Below are 20444 nucleotides of genomic sequence, written 5' to 3' on the forward strand. Positions count from 1 at the left end.
TGCCGTTTCTCAGGTGACACAAACTATTATCGTAACACATATATTAACCTCCACGATAGAAATGGAACAAGTCCACTTTTGTCGTACCATATAAATATAAGAATCGGAAAGAATGAATTCTAAGGAATAGTTGGCGGAAAAGAAAATGTTGTAACAACGAGTCACTAGAATTAACATCTTCGTATCGAATATCTTAATGTAACGATTTTCGAACTTAAAATAAATGAAACTAAGAGAACTAATTGACATAAGCGTTTTATGTTACAAGCTTTTACAGGTCTCACTGATTAGATGGCACGTCAGGAGTCAGCTGCTCCTTTCTCAGACATGAAAATAAAATAAAAAGGAGCAAGAAGATAGTGGGTAATAATGCTCATTTGCCAAAGGTAATTAATGTCTTCGAGGTGGGTGGGTGTTGTTATCAGACATCATAGCTCGAAATCTGTGAGTTAAATTATATGTTTCAGGATATTTAGAGATGAGATTATGTTTGTTTTTCTAGAAATACTTGGAATGCAAATGAACAGTTTGTCAATATTCTTTCAATCGATTAATGGATGTTAACAACATAAATTATGTTTTGATATCGAGAAACATGTCATCAGAATTGTTAATCAATGTAAATGTCGCTATTTCCGTTAATTTACTAAAATAAATAGAAAATTAGACCTAAGCAATAAAGATGTATTAAGGATGCAATCTGAAAATCTATACTTTTGAATACGTAGTTATACATGTTACATGTTTTACAACAGTAAAAAACCATATTTATGTTTATTTTTCTTTAAAATACATTTATTAAATATTTTTAAATATAAACAAATGAAAGATGTTTCAAAGTATAAAAACGTTCTGAAAAAATGATTTTAGAAGTAAGTCATATGATAGTTTACTTAATGGTTTTATTATTTTAATGACACTTTCTTTGACTGTCTTCTTCAAAAGTATTTTTCATTCATTGACTTTCTTCTTCAATTTTCTGAAAGAAGCACTAAAACAAATATGAGACGACTTTTTGCTGCCTATTAATAAGTTATCCAAGGTCCATTGATTAGGAACTACTGCTTTGGTATATGGAGCAGCTAATGTAAAAGACCAATATTTGTTTCATTTTATCATGAAAATTTCTAGAAAAAAAAATATGCCCCATTAAGAATTGTTGTGGATTTTTTTAATTATTACGTATAGTTAATTCATTAATAGTTACCACTCATTATGTTCGAGCATCTTTTGCAGCATCATACACGCAATGCTTAATAACTTGCTTTGTAAACCAAATCTCCATTCATCATTTCTTTCACTAAGCAAGCAGAGATGTATTTCTTTATATATTTCTATTAAAATTAAGTTTTTCGTATACATTATTTAACATTTATTTCTAGAAATCTTTCAATCTTTTTCATAAAAATGAATAAATATAGTTAACATTTTTTAAAAGAGTTATTCATTTTGGGGGGAATTTAATGTAAAGCATAAATGCTTAATTCTTCAAAATCTTCATTTTCCATTCGTATGATTAAATCTTCATGGTTGAATCATTTCAGAGCATTTCCCTAGATTTTAAGAAAGGAAAAAAAATACTGAAGTATTATTGGGATTATAGACAATGAATACTTTTAGACAATGAATCGTTCGTGAATTCTTTTTTACAAAAAATTCTTTCGTAAGACAAGAATTAACATTAAAAAAATACATGGACTAATTTCCATTAAATCTTTTCACGACTCACTCGTGCTAATACGGCCTTTCTTTGAGATTTGGAATCGGTCTTGTGATTTTTTTTAATTTAAAAAAAGAAATTATAAAGTACAAAAATTGACTATGTTACAAAAAGGAAATAATAATCCTTTTATTCATTTGTTTCTATAATCGCTTCAATTTTTAAATAATATCTGCAACCAGATTCCAACAAAAAGGAATTTCTTTTTCCTAATTCCTAATTTAAGTATTTTCGCTGTATTTATTTTAAAATACCAGCTCAAGAAGATGCATTGTTCTTCAAATAAAATACTATGAATTTAAAAATATATCTTCTAATTTAAAACTCAACATTTTTATTTTTATTTATTTAAAATCTTGAGAAAAATTTGAATATATATGAAAGAACTTAGAAATATATATCAAATATTAATAAATATATTTCAAATTCGTTCAATACGCGGTTCATGAATATGTATCAGAGATTTACAAGATTATACATAACTTTTTTATTAATAAATAAATATAAAACAATGTAATATAAACTTAACTACAATAAATAAATTTTGTGAATGAAATCATTTTATATTACACCCATATGAAATAAAGGTTCAATTTTCATATACTTGTTAACATTAGTAAAAAAATGTAAATTGATAATTTTACATTTTGCTTGACCTGTATAAAATAAAACCTTCTAAATCCAATACTCGACTACAGTTTGATAAATTGAATTAAAGTAATAACTATATACAATACAAATCGGATGCACTTATTATTCTGTAATTTAACGAAAGTGCCTTTTATTTGAATAACACCCGACGAGTTTATATTTCTATAATTATTTTTGAATTTGAGCAGTGAAAGAAACATTTCTGTATCGGAAGGCAAGCAAACAAAAAACATATGCTTTTGTAGAATATTGCTTTTTTGCTATTATTTTAAATATTTTTTTAGGTTTATTATGTTATTTTAAAATATAAAATATAAAATTATATTTACGGATTACAAATTTTTTTAAAAATATTATTCCTTAGATTTATTATTGTCACTATGCTGATATTAATGTATATGTTGCGTGCTTATTTAAAAATACTTAATAATATATTGAAAAATATGATGTTGCCAACCAGAAATGCTTCAAAACTTCAAATATTTATTTAAAACATATTTTCCAAAATTAGTTTTAAAAACATCCTCACTAATTTGAAACAACAACGAATTTATTTGCACTGAATTCATTTCTATTACATAAAATAGAATTTTGTTTCATATTTAGTATGTTGTTTTCGACTTAGATAAGTTTGATAAGGCACTTATTTGACAGATAATTTTCATACTGCCTATAAAAGTTTTTGAAATTTTTTTAATTAACTTTCAGTGAATGAAAATTTATTTTTTAGAAGAAATAATTAAATTTATAATTATTTCAAAACCCTTTTATAGCATGTTATTTTTATTCTATGCAAATATTAGTTCCAAATTAAATACTATAAAAGGAAAAATTAGAAATTCTATCAGTATAAAATATTTATTAGCTTAATCTTTTATAAATAATTAATGATAATACGTATTATTAATTAAATATTTTCAGATGTTTAAAAATTGTAAATTAATATTTTAGCATATAGAAAGTTAAGAAACTAAAATATGACTATATTCATTCATGCTATTTATCTTATCTTTGCCTTTATAAAAGTTTTCCAGCAATAAAGTATTTCATTAAACTCAAAAAAAATATCTCTCAAGCTAAAAACTGTATTATCATCAACCGATAAATTATTTTTCTCTAGCAGATTCCTTCAAATAAAAGACATTTCTGTAAAAAAATATATTGTAGTTTATTTTATCTGAGAAAACATTTTTTTTTTTATTTTCGCATGGAAGATAAAAATATAATCATGCAACTATATTTCGAAACAATATTGTTTCCAATTTTTATTTAACTTCTTTAATTTTCGCAAAATAGAAAGATTTTAAATTTGCTAATTTTGTCAGGTAACAAAAAATTTATAACTAGAGTGAATATTTTCCATTATTAAAACTACTTCAAAAACTGAAATATGCACTTCTTTATGATTTTTGCCTCATTTTATTTCTATCTAAAATAAGTTTTTAAAATTTATATTTATTTTAAAACGCTATTCTTTCACAAAACTACCATGTTTAACAGAAGATATATTTTTTCATTTTTGATTTCCGTAATCATCAGCGATATTAAAAAGGATCGGTAAGAAAGATAAGAAGACTTTATGAATGTAAAATACTTTTAACTGCTTGAATGCACTATCAAGTAATTAAAAACTTTTATTTTTGAATTAAAGAAACCCTGCATAAAAATATTTGCTTTGTAATACAATTTTACTAATGGAACCAATAGACATATAGAACATGATTTCAGCAGCTGAAAGAATTAATTTTAACTATTTTCATATGATAATCGAAAGTAATCGACAAATTATATGTAAATGCAACTGCTTCAATTTTTGTTCGCAAATACCTGGTTACATAATATCAACTGACACAACCGTTTTCGCTGCCACTATGCGAAAGTTATTTTAATCAATAAAACAAATTAAAAAACGCTATTATAGTGAATTTTATTAACATTCATAGCATAAAGCAGCTATGATAATTCATCAGTAAAATTGCATGTAAATGTGACTACCTGATTTTCCATCCTCACTTGCAAATAACTGATTACATAATAGCAACTAACTCATCCGTTTTCAGCTGATAGCTACTACTAAAAAGTTATCTTAATCAATAAAACAAACTAGAAAAGCTAAAATAAAGAATTATGGCATAAAGCAGTTATAATTTTTTGTCATTAAATTACAACTTTTATATAGAAATAAAACTTTATTCATTGATCATAAATAAAAAAAAATCATAATAAAAAGGGTTATGTCGCTTTATATTAAGAATACACTATTAGAAGAATAGTTAATTCAAAAACTTCCCTTTCCTTCTAAATTCCTTGAATTTAAAAAATATATATATTATTGAGAAATAAAAAATGCAGAAAAAAAATCAATATAAATGAAATAATCCAATCTTTTAAACCTCGGAAGCTTTCATTCATATTTCTCATCAAATTAAGATGAGAAATATAATGAGAAATATTTTTTATAGTTTAATTATAGTATACAGGCAACATGGGTGTAGGATAATTTTCCTTCATAAATAATGTCGCTTTTTAGCATTTGTCACATATACTGCAGGTAAACGACTTTCAGATAATATACCTTATAAAATTCAGATTGATAATAATAATTTATAAACTTTCGGATAATATGCCTTATAAAATTCGGATAGATAATAATAAGTTATAAACTTTCGAATAATATGTCTTATAATATTTCTGAAATAAGGAGAAATATTTCATGAGTAATACAGGCTTACCTGCTTCCTCTGACGAGTGCCTTGTCCTAATTTCACGTGAAGCTCTTCACAGTTGACGCATGGAGCTACGAGAGATAATGTCTGTCCGATATACGGAACAACAAATGAAAGGATGAAGATAAAAAAGTAAAATTGCCTGCTGAATTTACTAAAGCATGGAGATATCTTCATGATTGCGGATTAATTCTTGTTCTTGGGAAACTCGAAAGAAGGATTTATTCTTGTTCTTGGATAACTCGAAAGAAAAATTCAGTGCAAAGAGTATGACAGCAGAGAATTGTTTTCACTCTATTTAATATCCGCTCATAAAAATTATCACTGCAGCAGTTTGTGATTATTGATTACATTTATATTGGGTAAATGATATTTTTTAGAATAAAATTATTTACATATATCACAATTCGCTGCTCCGATATGCTTCCTTATATTTATTAAATATTTTTTTTTCCTTGGTGATCTTCAAAATTATTTAGAGTTTAAACTGTTTGTTCACACATTAATCTATGCAATTACAGATATATTAATTGTAATCTCTGGTGAAAATTATTGTGGTAGCGTAAACTTCGTACAAAGTTAATTATTTCACATCCGATTGTTTCTTGTAGAATAAAAAGTATTATTCTGTATCAACATTCGTTTTCCAAAATGATATGTGCTAGCATGAAACAGTGCACTCATATATATGTATATATATAAATATTGAACAAACACTAAAGGAGTTTTAAATTAAACACCGTCTATCTCTTTATATACAAGAATATATTTTCCTATTCAATCACGAACACTTGTTTTTCTAATTAAGTTCGCACACGATGAAATGAACACACAACGTCTTTTGTAGAAACTGTATTGCTTCTTTCATAAAACACATTTGTCTAACACACATTGCTCATTTTTTTTCACGGTGAGTTTTGTATAATTTGTATATTAATTTAAAATATGTTTCGGAAACAAATCAAAACTAGAATCCAGTTTGATTTTCATAAAAAATTTTCAGCGCAATCTGTATTATAATCGATAACGAGAGGAAGTTGTATGTTTTGCAATGAAAGTCATTCAGATAGAATGCAAATTAATAAAAACCACCACAACGAAGAGCAACTGGTATCGGAGGGGTCGACGAGAACGCTTTTCTCACTGTCTGCGTCTTCGTTCTTCGGCCGACTACTAAATCATTCCAAGGTATCCGGTAAGTTTCGGCCCAGTGTAGGGTCTCTGCCTGGAGAGGGCGCTGGTTTCCGCACTAGAGGAGGGCCTTCGGGTTACCCAAAAGGTAAGACTATCGCTTCTTGCTGAGCCAATTTGCCTAAAAGCAATTTAATTCGAGTTTCTAAAGTTACGAGAGGCATTTTGGGAAGAGTTATGATTTCTGTTGGGTAATAGAATCGGGAGGGGTCAAACATTTGCTATCGAAGAGACTGGATAACTTTTTAAAAAAGAACAAAAACAAATGCTTTCGAATAAATGGAAAAAGCGAAATTAGTAAATATCAGGGGACTTCTTCAGGGTAAGGGCTACTACTAATTTTTTCAAGGTATTGCGTTCCGCCCAGTGGTGTAGATCTACAATATTTATTATAACTTAATAAATACGGAATATATATTTACCTATCTAACTACAAACATAATAATAATTGCCACAAATATAATAATACCCAATAATGCATTAAATATTAAAGAATTCAAAATACAGTAACAAGTAAATCATTTTCATCTGGAGTTAGTTCTCGTTGTTATAGTTACTAGAAGAATTCGGTTACATACTCTCCGGTAGTATTTAGTATATAATTACTAACTGCTAATCTTGGACTGGCTTCTAAGTGGTCGTCTGTGAGACGGGAAGGATAGGTAGAACCAAAGAGTGATGTTAAATTATATGCAACTTTTTAAAAATTAAGACACCTTCATTAGATTCCAAAAGTTATTCGTAGGTTCTGAACAATGTGCTTTTAAAATTATATCATTTTGAAGGAGATAGAGATAAAGAGAACACAATGTTTCATGAACTTGTTTCTTTTAGTATGCACGTCTTGGGTCTTGGTAAAGGTGATCACTCCAAAATGTCTTGTTGGACCATTGGTCGATCGCGATCGACTTAATGTTCACCCGTGGTAAATGCACTTGAATATGGTTTTCCCCACATGGTGTATCATAAAATATACAAATGTCAGTTTTATAATGTAGGAAATCAAAAAAAAATTCTAGAATTTTTTTTAAAAAATTCGAAATTATTTATACTATGGTATGAAAACAATTCTGAGTACTATGCTTTGATTCTTATAGAAATTGTCATTTCTATACAATATCCTTTGTTAAGACACATAAGTTTATATCCACTGGGAAATGGATATTTAATTGCATTGAAATCCCACTTCAGAAGCACTGAAAGAGCTACTTCGGGCTGAACTTTTAATTTTAAACCATCACGGCGAAAGGAAAGACACTTGAGTCTTCAAAAACTTCCATACCATTTTAAAAGAAAGACGTTCCGCAAAGAAATCGTATTTAATATGCTTTAAGTCTACATCCTTGGGGTATCTTTGATGAAGAACGTCTCCATCTTCATGCCAAGATTTCAATATTTGTTCATTATATTTAATGAGAATGCCTGCAAACCTTTTGAAGTATTTGGGTAAACTGATTTTTTTATCAAATCATTTCATTGCTTAAATTGAACTCGTTGCATTTTACCCAGGAGTGTGACCACAGATATTTGGAGAAATCGTGTCATAAACTACAACTCTCCGGTCAATGAGCAATAACTCTACCATAAAGTCATCACGGTTCTCTGTCCATTAGGATTAATTAAAATATACCCCTTTAGGACCGGTTTTTATCAGCCTTTCTATCTAAATTCAATAGAAAAATTGAGCATGATGCTTGCTTAACTTCCAAAGCTTCTTCATTGCTGGGTGCAAAATTCAAGATATTGGAGTGCAAGTTTAATTGTGAATCTAGTCTAAGAAATAATTTGGAATAATGCATTTTGTTACAACAATCCTTTGAATCAAAAATCACCATGTCCACTGACTTAGAATTTTCACTTCCTATACTTAAACAGAACATTCTGTAATGTTCTCTTTCGTCTTTCCCAGAAAGACATGTGGTATATTGATGAGAATCGGGCATAATCCGTAACATAGCGTTAAAAATTTAGTATGTCTAAATATTAAGTTAAGAAGTTCACATAGATTTACAATTGTGTTGTAAAGAATATATATTGAATTTCGTTGATTTAATTTATTGTGTTTTTGAGCTATGCTTGGACCCAGAAACGGCCATCAGTTTTATCAAACCTTACAGCAAATTTTATTAATCTGTCATTATTCTTTATTCATCGGTTTTGTATCAGTTTTGGGATTATAATAAAAAAAATGAATAAACAGAATAAATTGCGAGACAAATATGATTCGATAAATGTTATTTAAATAATTCTGAAACTCGATTCATTGTAATCTGTACGGCCAATCTATTAAGAGTAAGTAATTGTCTTTGCGAAATTTCTGTATAAGAATGTAAAGGTGATGGAAACGGGGGGGGGTATTAACACCTGCACGAACTCGCATAGAACAGATAATTTTGGTAAAATATTTGAATTAACGTCCATTTCTTTTATTTAGAACATTAATAACAATTAATCCATTTGAAAATGGGCTAAATCCTTTTTAATGTTTTACAGTCTCTGAAAAGAATTAAGAGTAATTTAGACATGTTGGAATGTTATTAAGGAGCAGAAAAATCCAAATGCTTAAGATGAAACACTTACTAAGCAAAATCTTGAACATACAAGAAATATACATGTAGAAAATATTGCCAGGTGAATAGTTCTTTAGCATTGCTTCCTGTGCAGGACCTCTCTGCATCAAAGCGTCGAAATCGATCACAAGAATTGCTTTTGTGTCAGCTAATGTCAAAGAAAGGCCGGGGTGTGGCCATTAGTGTCAATATGTCATTGTGACCCTCTGTAATTCATTATTATTTTTGATGAATATGTTTAGAGCTTATTTGAAAATTTTTAGTAATTTTATCTGAAATTTAACAACTAGGAAAAAAATTCACAAAATTGAATTTTTAATATTTTTAGTAAATTTGTTAATATAAATCAAGTATGAAAAATAAAAATAACAAACACATCTACAGAAATAAGGTTTGTCTTTAACGTCTGAAAATTACATTGAAAATACTTGTTAATGCATAAATGAAATCGATTGAATAAATTGATACAAATACATTGTGTACTATTATTGGTTTGAACAAAATTCGGTATAATTCAAAACACCAAAGTAATTAAATTGTAATCAGTGTAGTTCAGAAACTTTCTTTAATTAAACTACGAACTCCCCAGAAAATTTCGTTTTTTATCATGTAATACCAAGACTTGTAAATCTATATACTTATAATAAAGCTCAGTGTGTGTGTGTGTGTGTGTGTGTGTGTGTGTGTGTGTGTGTGTGTGTGTGTGTGTGTGTGTGTGTGTGTGTGTGTGTGTGTTGGCGCTCTACAGGCCAGACCGTTTGACCTACAGCTACCAAATTTCGTACATGTATACCTTGGAGGTTGGGAATGTGCACCTGGGGTTCCTTTTTTCGAATTTTTAATTAGAATTTTAATTATTAATTAAAAACTAACTTTCCCGCCAAAAAAATCTTCCATTTTCCCCACCGCCAAATGAGTAAGGCTTCAGTTTTTTTTTCTCCCAACAGTAATGAGGCTAGGGTTAACATTTTTCGGCGGATTATTTCAAACGATTCTGTTTATTTTCTTAATGTTTGATGCATTTAAAATTAAACATTGTTAATTAATCGATCTTTCAGATTCATTCTGAAGTACTTTTGAATTAAAATAAAACAGAATAAAGGAAATTAAAAATTTCTATTTCGCATAGCGTTACCCCAACTGGCGTAGAAAAAATCACGTATTTGCGTTACGTAACCTGCGTTGAAAATTCACGCATGCGCATTGTGTTCTGAATTCCGCATTGTGTTGACAACATTTTTCGCATTAACCTTTTTCGGCGGATTATTTCAAACGATTCGTTTTATTTTCTTAGTGTTTGATGGATTTAAAATTAAACATTGTTAATTAATCGATCTGCTCATAATGAATCTAAGAAAATTTTGTTGACAAATTCTTGAGATATTAAATAAATTAAAAAATATATTCTTTAGTGTCCATAAAGTGTAAACGCTGAGTGACTCTATTTTCAGTAATCAGATTATTAAAAAAAATGCTTTGTTTCAGTAAAAAATATTATTATATTAATTGAAGATTAATTCTTTCCACTTTAATTTAAAGCATAAATTCTACGGGTGCTAACAGAAAATTAGAGAGATACATATTACGTTATGACTGAAGGCCTTTATAATATTATGAATGAATTATATGACAATCAAAATTTGAAGTTTTAAAATATTTTGATGAAGAAGCTATTAAAGTAGGAATTGCATAAAATATTTAATTATTAAAATTTTAACGAACATTAAGATTGGCTAACCGGCTGGTCGCCAAAGGCGGCTAGTATTAAATAAATAAATACAAAAGTAGAATTTTTGAGCATCATTGTGAACACCAGACAGCAATAAACAATCATTTAATATGAATAATATAGGCACGACATAATTCAAATGTCAACATTTGTAAATATTGAAAAATGTTGAGCAAATATATAATCCATTTGAGTTTCACACACGGGTCACCCGAGTTTTATTAAGTTTGTTACAAACAGATTTTATTTTTTTATTAACTGCGATTTTGAAATGAACCATGAGTTTTAATTCTAAATAAATAGTATACTGTCATTGAAAATAATAAAAAACACTATCCGAATTTGTTGTAGCCTTTAAATCAGTTAATAAAAAGAGAGATATTGAAATATAATATCAGAAATATTATAAGGAATTATTACATTCAAAATATATGGTACTCAAAAAAAGTGAAACATTACATTTAGATAAATGCTTTTGACTACAAAATTTCATTAAAACACTTTGGCTTCTGTCGAAATTGATATAAAGAAGTTTAAAAATTTAATTTTTGTATGTTCCGGTAGTTTAAAAGTTTTAATTACTAAAATGTTTATCATGTATTCACCTAAGCCCACAAAATGTTTCACAATACTACCCACTACAGTTTGTAGATGTATGCTTATTTTAGTAGGATAAATCGCATATTTAGATGAAAACGATTATTTCAAAAATGCAAATTCATTCAAAACAGAAAAAAAAACTGTCATATGTAAATATTTATCATCCTCAGATCCTCGTGACTTTAAATGAATTTTGTTAATCATACATAGTGTTGCTCACATTGATCTCTAGTTGCAAATTTAACTTCATATAGAAGGGAAGAGAAATTTCTGAAACTGATTATTTATATCTCAAAGAAGTATGGAACTCCGAGCAAGAAAAGCAAATTCCTTGTTCGCGCTTAAGTGCGTACTTCATGGATATGCTGAAGATTATAAGTATGCATATGCTGAAGATTATATGTATGCATATGCTGAAGATTATATGTATGCATATGCTGAAGATTATATGTATGCATATGCTGAAGATTATATGTATGCATATGCTGAAGATTATATGTATGCATATGCTGAAGATTATATGTATGCATATGCTGAAGATTCATACTATATGTAATAATAATGCAAGCGTAGTTATAGAAAAATGCAAATGCCATTTTCCGAATTTCCGTAATCCTTTTAGGAAATGTGCTTAAAGAACGGTTTAGCAATTAAAAACTACTGTATTTTTACTTTCCCAACTAGAAACGGGAAAAACGAGGCGACTGAAAGGTGATACAGAAATAAAAAAAAGGGAAGGGAGTATTTTTTAAGTGATTTTCATGCTGACATATAAACAGTCAGTCTAGAACTGAATATTCCAATACCGACAGCGCAGAGAATATTGTTGTATAATAACTGGAATCTGTTCAATCTTAGTGGAGTCCGAGGACTGGTGGAACAATTCATGATTATTGGGAATTTTCTATAAATCTGTAGCGTGAAATTTCTGATTATTTTTTTCAATGCTTCTGTTTTGTATTGGAGTAGAGTGAATAATAACTACTAGTTAATTTTGACTGGCCTTATATCTAAGCTAGGGCATTACTTGACTGTGCCAATTCGAGCAGTCGATCTTTGTCAATGAATTCAAAAAACATCTGTGTTTAAATCACTAGTGATGAACACGATCGCATGTGCGCAGGTAAATTTTTATTCCACTATCTGGAGACTTCGTTATAACAAACTCTTTAGTCACAGAGAAAAAAAGCATTTTAATATTTCACTGACAGAAATTTCTTTTAAAATAATATTTCATAATTCTAAATTCCTTATCATTCTAATTTATCGAATAACAGTTTTTTTCTCTTTATAGTTTATTTATTTCTTTTATTTCTTCAAATTGAAGGTTAAAAAAACAATCTTTTTTTTCCATATTCTGTTTGCTTATTTTTTTAAGATTTAACTCTATTTAAAAAAATAAGAATACTTTTAGATAAAATCTCGAAAATATTTTCACAATAAGCCTGTACTGGTTACTTCAGATTATGGATTTCATTATTGACAAAACATGTATCAATAATTAAAGAGAAATTCCCTTCTAAAACAATTAAAGAAGAGTTTTAAAAATATCCTTTTATTAGTATATCCAAAACCAGAAATTAATTTTATTATAAAAATTCTGAAAATTAAAACAAAATCGAAAAAGTATGAAACGCAGATTGAAATAAATAAATTATAATCTTGGTCTCATTATTATTTCAATAAACTCTCTCTTAAATAAACACAATATCCCGTCAAAATCAAAATAACAGCGCTTTGAAAGTATTTTAAATGCAAGATTTAAGTATGCTCGAAAAAAAAAATTACACTTAGTAAAGGTTTGAGTCAATACAGATAATTTTAGCCATGCAATCTCTTGTACTGATGACAAAATTGGAGACCTGTTTCATAAACAATTATCATAATTTTTTAAATAAAATATTTAAAAATCAAGATAAGTTGATTTAATATTATATATGTGATGAAGGATTAGTGAAGAACAGTTGGCTCTGGTTTCAAGGTAATAATGTCAGAGTCAGTCAAGTACGCATTGTATCGCTTTCGCCTACGACAAATATGGAGGTGAAACTCGACTAACACAGTGAGTTGGTTCTTTGACAAAATAATTGTCAGAGCTGAAGTCTATTTGATACAACAGAAAGATTATGAGGAGCCAGCCCTTACATGTAGCTTATTTAAAGCGCGAAGACAATCGATTACAAAGAGAAAGTGGACCCAATGCTCCAGTAGTTGTTCTAATGGACATAAACATCAACACAACTATTGTGACAGAGAGGTAAGATGGTCGAATTGCATTCAACCACCAATTGCACATAAACATGCTAGTGTTCTGTGAATTCGGAATCTGTTAATGAATATATTTCAAAAATTAACGTCATTTGTTTTCTCCATCGCTAATTATGGCAATGTTTTAACAAAATTCGATTTTGTTTTTTTAAATTTTCATAGTAGGAATTTGTAAAATACCTCCTGAGTAGGTACTTTTTATTACATAATGCAGTGACAAAAACTATGAAAACGATTTTTGAAAGATATGTCTAAAAGGTCTCTTAGCAAGTGTTTTAAAACTGGACGAAAATTAGAATAAATCCATGATATTTGCAATGACAAATATTTTGAAAAATGCATCAAAATTTAGGGGATAATTATTGGTAATTATTTTTTATTTTATTATCATTCTTTATTGAACAACTGACATGATCGAAAATTTACTGCGAAAGTAGAAAAATCGTCACGAGAAAGAAGTAGGAGGTAATGAAGTCACAAAGACAAAGAAGTTGAATGGAAGAAAGTGTAAGAAGTATTGTAAAATTTCATAAAGATTTAATATGCAAAATCAGAGTCATTCCTCGTCATGCTAAGGTTTAAGTAAATTTCATGTAAATGTTTTTTTTCTCTCTTTTCTCAAATTCGCTACCACATGTCGCCATAATATATCATGTTTGAATAAAAGTTTAATTGATTGTTTAACCAACAAATAAGTTGTGGTCATATTTAAATAGCATACTTTTTTTATAAAGAACACACAAGCGAATGAAGTTGCGGAACTTATTGAAGGCAAAAATCATTTAACAAATCTTGCAGTTCATTATTATTATAAATATTTTCGAACCTTTTTTTTTTCAATTTTTTTCTTCTCTAATTAGCAAAAACATAATAAAACTCGTGTTAAATCAAAATTTATTTAAAATGAATTAATTAACTATCAAATAAGTTCTGATTATATTTAAATGGTGTACATTTCAAGGAAACTCGCAAGTATTTGAAACGTTAGCACTTGAAAATGAGTGCAAACTCCGTTGCAAAATTCTATTTTTGCAAAAATGTAAGAAATCAAACTAAATAAAAGTGTTTAAATCTGAACGTGAAAAAAAGAAATTTGAAGCTGCAATATAATTCAACCTTCAAGACAATACTTATGGATTTTTGTTTATTTATTTATAGTTTATTTCTTCCTCAAAATCGGATAATATATGAGCGAAGTCTTGGTCTTCGATAGGATGAAATAAGGCGTGTGTCTTAAATGTTTCATAAAATAAAAAAATGAACGAGGAAGCACTCAAAAATATTAGAGGAATATGATGTATGAATAAAGAAATCCGAAATGATCAATCAAATATTGAGGGAATAAAAATCTATACACACAATTCAAATAAGATTTTAGATAGACGAATTTTTAGATAAAATAAACTGACTTAGATTTACATTTATTTTTTTCTATGCATAATTTATAAAATATTTAAAAGACTATATTAACCAAAAAGGAGCACAAAAAAAATGCTCGTATTTCAAAAACTTTTCATTGTCTCCTATACTATAAATACTCATTTTATGATACTTCCTAGAAACAAAATTAAATCAAATTGTTAGACCTGACAAAATTAATACTATTAATTTCAATTAACAATCTCAAATTTAAACTTAATTTTTTTAATTACTTTTTTTTAAGGCGAGCTATGTATTTATTCGAAAAATGTAATACATAGTACGCTTAAGTTAATTTTAAATATTGTTTATTAGTTTAATTTATAATTTAAGATTTATCATGAAATTAAATACAATATAAATAACATATTAGGCGGAAATTAAAAACAATCATATTACTTAAAACCACTTTTTGTGCAGTTACAAATAAATATCAATATCTTACAAAAATGCATTGCATTAAGGATGAAGATCTTGATTAACTCGGAATTTTCATCGAATAAAAAGTTTCGTTAATTTATAAAATTAATCATATAGTAATTTTATCTTCCATAAAAGTGTCAATATTGTGCTGTTATTAAATAGCTATGCGAAAAAAAAACTCGGTAATACAAGAAATTATTTATAATATTTTTAAAATTTATATTTTGCATATTAATAAAGGTACATGTGTGTGGGGGGGGCATGTTGGAGCTCTACTTTATAGACCACTGAATTCAGTGCTAAAATATTTAGCATATATATACTTTAGGGAGTAGGAATGTGCACCTCGGAATGATTTTATTTGCAATTATTAAAATGATTTTGAATTTTAAAAATGAAGCGAGATTTTAATGTTTTTTCCACGATAGCATTCCAAAATATTATTGTACAATTTTTTTATGTCTTTGGAAATTCAAGAAAAATCTTATTTTAAGGATACCAACTTAATTACATTACTACCCTTTCCTGAATTTTAAATATTTAATAAAAAAAAATTGCGTAACTTTGAACAATAGATTTTCTTGCTGCCCCGAAACTGAAGCGGTTTTCATTATTTCATCAAATATCCATCAATAGTTTAGCAAATTACATATTAAATATTAATTATTTTATTTTCTTCCAATATAATCAAGCAAAGGAAGAAAGATTTTGTACAATATATGTGCAACTTGCATTAACCGCTTAACTGTTTTGCTCGAGTGCCATTCGTGCATCAATTTATGGCATTTTGATAGTTGTAAGCAAATATAAACCATTCATAACGGTTATAATTCAATATTAAAATTACTTCGAATGCATAGATAGGTCAAGTATTCAATGGATTTCCGTTTGAATCAAAATAAGAAAATATCCCAAAATAGAATGTGTCATCTTATTAGATAGTGAAGAAAATGAAACAATTAAGTGGTTAAAAAATAAGAAAATTAATTTACAGTACCATGAATGATAGCGTGAAATTATAGACGGACAGTTACATTTTAATTTATATTGGGATATCATGGCGAATGACATCATTAAGAAGGCCCATTTATATAATAAATAGAACAGGTGTAAGGTTATTAAAATAACACTGAATTTTATTTGTCATTATTTATGATTAAAATTGTTTTATTAATAAAATTATGCAAATTATACATAGCAGATTAAACTGAAATCAAACACAGCCAATATTTTCGGCCAGTCATCTAGTCGCCAAAAGCTGCAAGTACATTTAATATAATTTTGATATATATACTACAGCAAACACTTTTATACTACCTTTTCTATTTTTCCATCAAATTTACTAAATGTTTAATAATTAAATTTCTCTTACCATAATTTTATGCAATCCTGCGTTGTTCGAATTCCTTCTTAATAATTTCATCATCTTAATCAGTAGCTTCAAAAGCGATATTAAAAGTTTCCTTTCACTGCAAAGGCAGACCATAACAATGCTACTTGCAAACGTAATAGAAATTTGCATTTGAATAGCAGAGTTTTCCATTAAACATTGAAATGAACTGATTGAATGGGATTCTCAGACTTGCTTAGTGGACGGAAAACGGTGAATTTCAATCATTTAGCGAACAAGAAAAAGGCTTTTCTCTTTGTTGTGATTCTTAGAATGAGTAGATGAAAGATCTGAAAGTATAGTCTGATATTTAATTCCAACTTCTAAAGAATAGACTTATCCTTAATATTCCTTTTGATCAAATTTTTGCTTTCCAATTAGCTGATACGGATATTCGGCTATTTTAAATGGATGCCAATTACTTATGGCGTCGAAAGTGATTTAATTATGGCTCATTTTAATAAAAAGAAAGCTTTATTGTAATGCGGATAATAAGGTAGAAGTCTCTAGGATATTTTAGAAGAAAGTGGGGATTATTAAGTGGTTTTGAAGAGAAATCTGACGTAGGATTCAACCATCTATTTTTTTAGTTTGGGAGGAAAGTCTTGATAACATTAGTAAAATCTATTGTGACGCTCTTCCAACTGCTATTATCTTATAAGCTCTTAAATTTTAGTTCATTGAGCAGACGAAATTCCTGATATCACATATAATTCTGATTTTAATAACGAAAAGAAAGTTTTATCACATTTTGAAATTATTTTCTTCTGTTCATAGAACTTCTTATTCTTGGCAGTTTTCATTAGCAACCAATCTACGAACTCGCTTCAGTTAAAACAATCCACAAGGTAATGTTAGAGCTCAAGTTGAAATGGTCAGCGAAGGAGAACAAAGCCCGAATATTAACATGTCTATATCATCTCATAAATAAAAATAAGAATTTCTTAAAATTGCATCTGTATCTGTTTAAACCGGAAATCTCGGGACAGACAAGATTGTCAGATGGTTATTGAGTTTGTTCAAATGGCAAATGAAAATGATGGACTTCATATAAAGTATATACTATTGCATATATGAGTATTAGTATCATCTGGTAATTCTTTTATTATGTGCTAAATTCGTGACATTTTCACTTCATTATTGGAAGTTGGATTTAATGAACGAATTTAATAAAAGTCCATCAGTAATATTAAAAGCAAAAGAGAACTCAAGCAGTTATATTTATCAAAAGGAAATTTTGTCAAGCATTGTCAAATGTGGCGTTTATTTAACGATTTGTCTACACCAAAAATATTCACTTCTCTTGTATTGAAATCCGAAACTTCTGAATTGATAACGTTGTATAAGCTTTACTGAATTCAAAACTTCTGAATCGAAGGTATCACAATCGTTGACTGAATTCAAAACTTCTGAAATAAGGATGTCACAATCGTTGAAGGAATTCGACATTTCTAAACTAATGGCGTCTTTATCGTTTAATGAATTCGAAATTTCTAAAATGAAGGTGTCATAATCGTTTAATGTTTTGCCACTTCGCTCATTATCTATTGCATTTCAGAAGTTTCTTTCATGCAGTTTGCAGAATTAGAATGGCTGTCAGTTTGAGGTCAGATTCTACCAAAGACATGCCATGTATGTGGAATGGGTTCACATTAAATCTATGAGTACAGATTAAACGTCACTCCTGCAAGATATAATGTAAAAGAAGTAATGCTTCTTAATAACTGTGAAAGTGTGAAAAAAAATCAATATATATAGAATCGTCCACCGCCGTCTATACTGCTCGATACAGTCAAAAATATCATTGCACTTATGGTCTGTGACATTATCGGATACGAAATTCCAGCCTCTGTTCAGGCATCTAACCATGAAGGCACAGTTTTTAATGTTTAAATTAGTCAATTTATGGGCGAAATACAAATAAAGCTAACATGAATAAAAATTAATACTGAGATCGTATGCTTTACATTTTGTTAAGCTTTTTTATGCTGAACTGTAGCAAAGGTAAATGAGTTGAAGTCTGTAATTTTTATTATTTTATATTTATGATAATTTCTCATATTATCCCCTTAATGATGTATTATAATTATTGTTAATATTTTCTTTCAACATTATTTTTACTTGAAAATATCAAACGAAACTTCAAATCTAAAATGTCACCACTAGGTAGCAAGATTATATATTTATATTGTGCAAGAATTGTTTCATTACCAAATTTCTATAACTTGATCTATTCTCGTTTAATTCAAGTTAATAAACCTGGAAAGAATGGTGGGAAATATGAAATTTTTTCGATTTTTTTCCCCTATATACATAGGTATACATAATAAACTCCTACAGCATTATCCTTTAAATGATCTTATAGACATTTGTTCCACATTTTGTAATTCATTTGTTATAGAAATAGTTTCATTTTTAACTTTAATCTTCTAATATAAACCGAGGTTGTCACTCCAGTTGTTTTTAAACAATCTTCATAAAACATTGCAAGTTCTTAATACTTACACTGACTATTGTATTGGAACTAAAACATAGTAACATGCAAAAAAAAATATTGTTCTCATTATTCTAATGAAGGGTACATAAAATAATTCTAAATAAGTATCCAAGCTAAAAAAAATTTTACTATTCTTTTAAACAACAATGTGTAAAAGAAATTTGAACAAAAAACAAAAAGAAGCTTAAGCTTTTGAATTCATAGATAAAAAAATTATATGTACTATTACTCTTGGTCATACAAATAATATCCTGTGTATAGTCCATCGTGAAGCATGTTCTGAGTTATTAATACCAGTGCACTCGCTCTCTGTTTAAACTTCTTATGTTAAGCGTTTTATGTTCATATTGTCCGCGTGATAATAGATAGCCACGTATGTGTTAATACCAGTTCACTCTCTGTATGCGTCGTTAGCATTTTTACTGTTACTAGTATATGATACAAAATAAATTATGAATTAAAATTTTAGAAAATATTAAAATATTGTAATTTTGGTTCTGATAATCTAAATTTTTGAATAATTTCTTATATTTTTATTTTATGAAAATATACCGTACCCTCTTCTTAGTTTGAATCATTGAATGAGCAATGGAATGACTGAAAGAAACGTCCATTTACCTATTATATGGAGCTATCATTTCTCTTTCCCACAGTATAGAATGCTTCAGAGTGTGGTGAAATGGACTGCCACTGGCATATTTTCCGCTTGATAATGGATAGCCACAGAAAGCCATTATTTCGATTGAAAAAAGAAACTTTAAATTTCCTGCAACATTTATTCATCTTATCGTTTTTCAGGACTTTGCAACTATTGGTATCAATGGCAATCATGTTGGTTTGTTCTGTATAATAAATAACATCTTTGTTGCAGCAAAATATCGTAATCCAAAAACTACACTATACAAAACATGAGATAATTTGATGCAATATCTTGAATTAATACAGACATATGTTTTTTTTTTTTTTATAATATTTAACAATCCATAAAATACACCACAATAACTAACCTGATCAGATATTTTACATCAATAAAAAATATTTTCAATAAATTTGTTTAAAAATATCTTGATATAATAATATTGATAAGTTAGCCCGGTATTTAACCAATTATTAGCTTTTTCATGGAATTTTAATCATGTCTCTTATGAATTCATTTCATGAAGCTCTGAAAGATGTAATTTTCCTAAACTTCTTTTCTTTCTTGCAAATTTACAAGAACCTGAAGACCGATGTAAATATGACTTTGAATGGAAAGATCGT

The sequence above is a fragment of the Argiope bruennichi genome, chromosome 2 (assembly GCF_947563725.1).
Source record: "Argiope bruennichi chromosome 2, qqArgBrue1.1, whole genome shotgun sequence".
NCBI classification, from domain to species: Eukaryota; Metazoa; Arthropoda; class Arachnida; order Araneae; family Araneidae; genus Argiope; species Argiope bruennichi.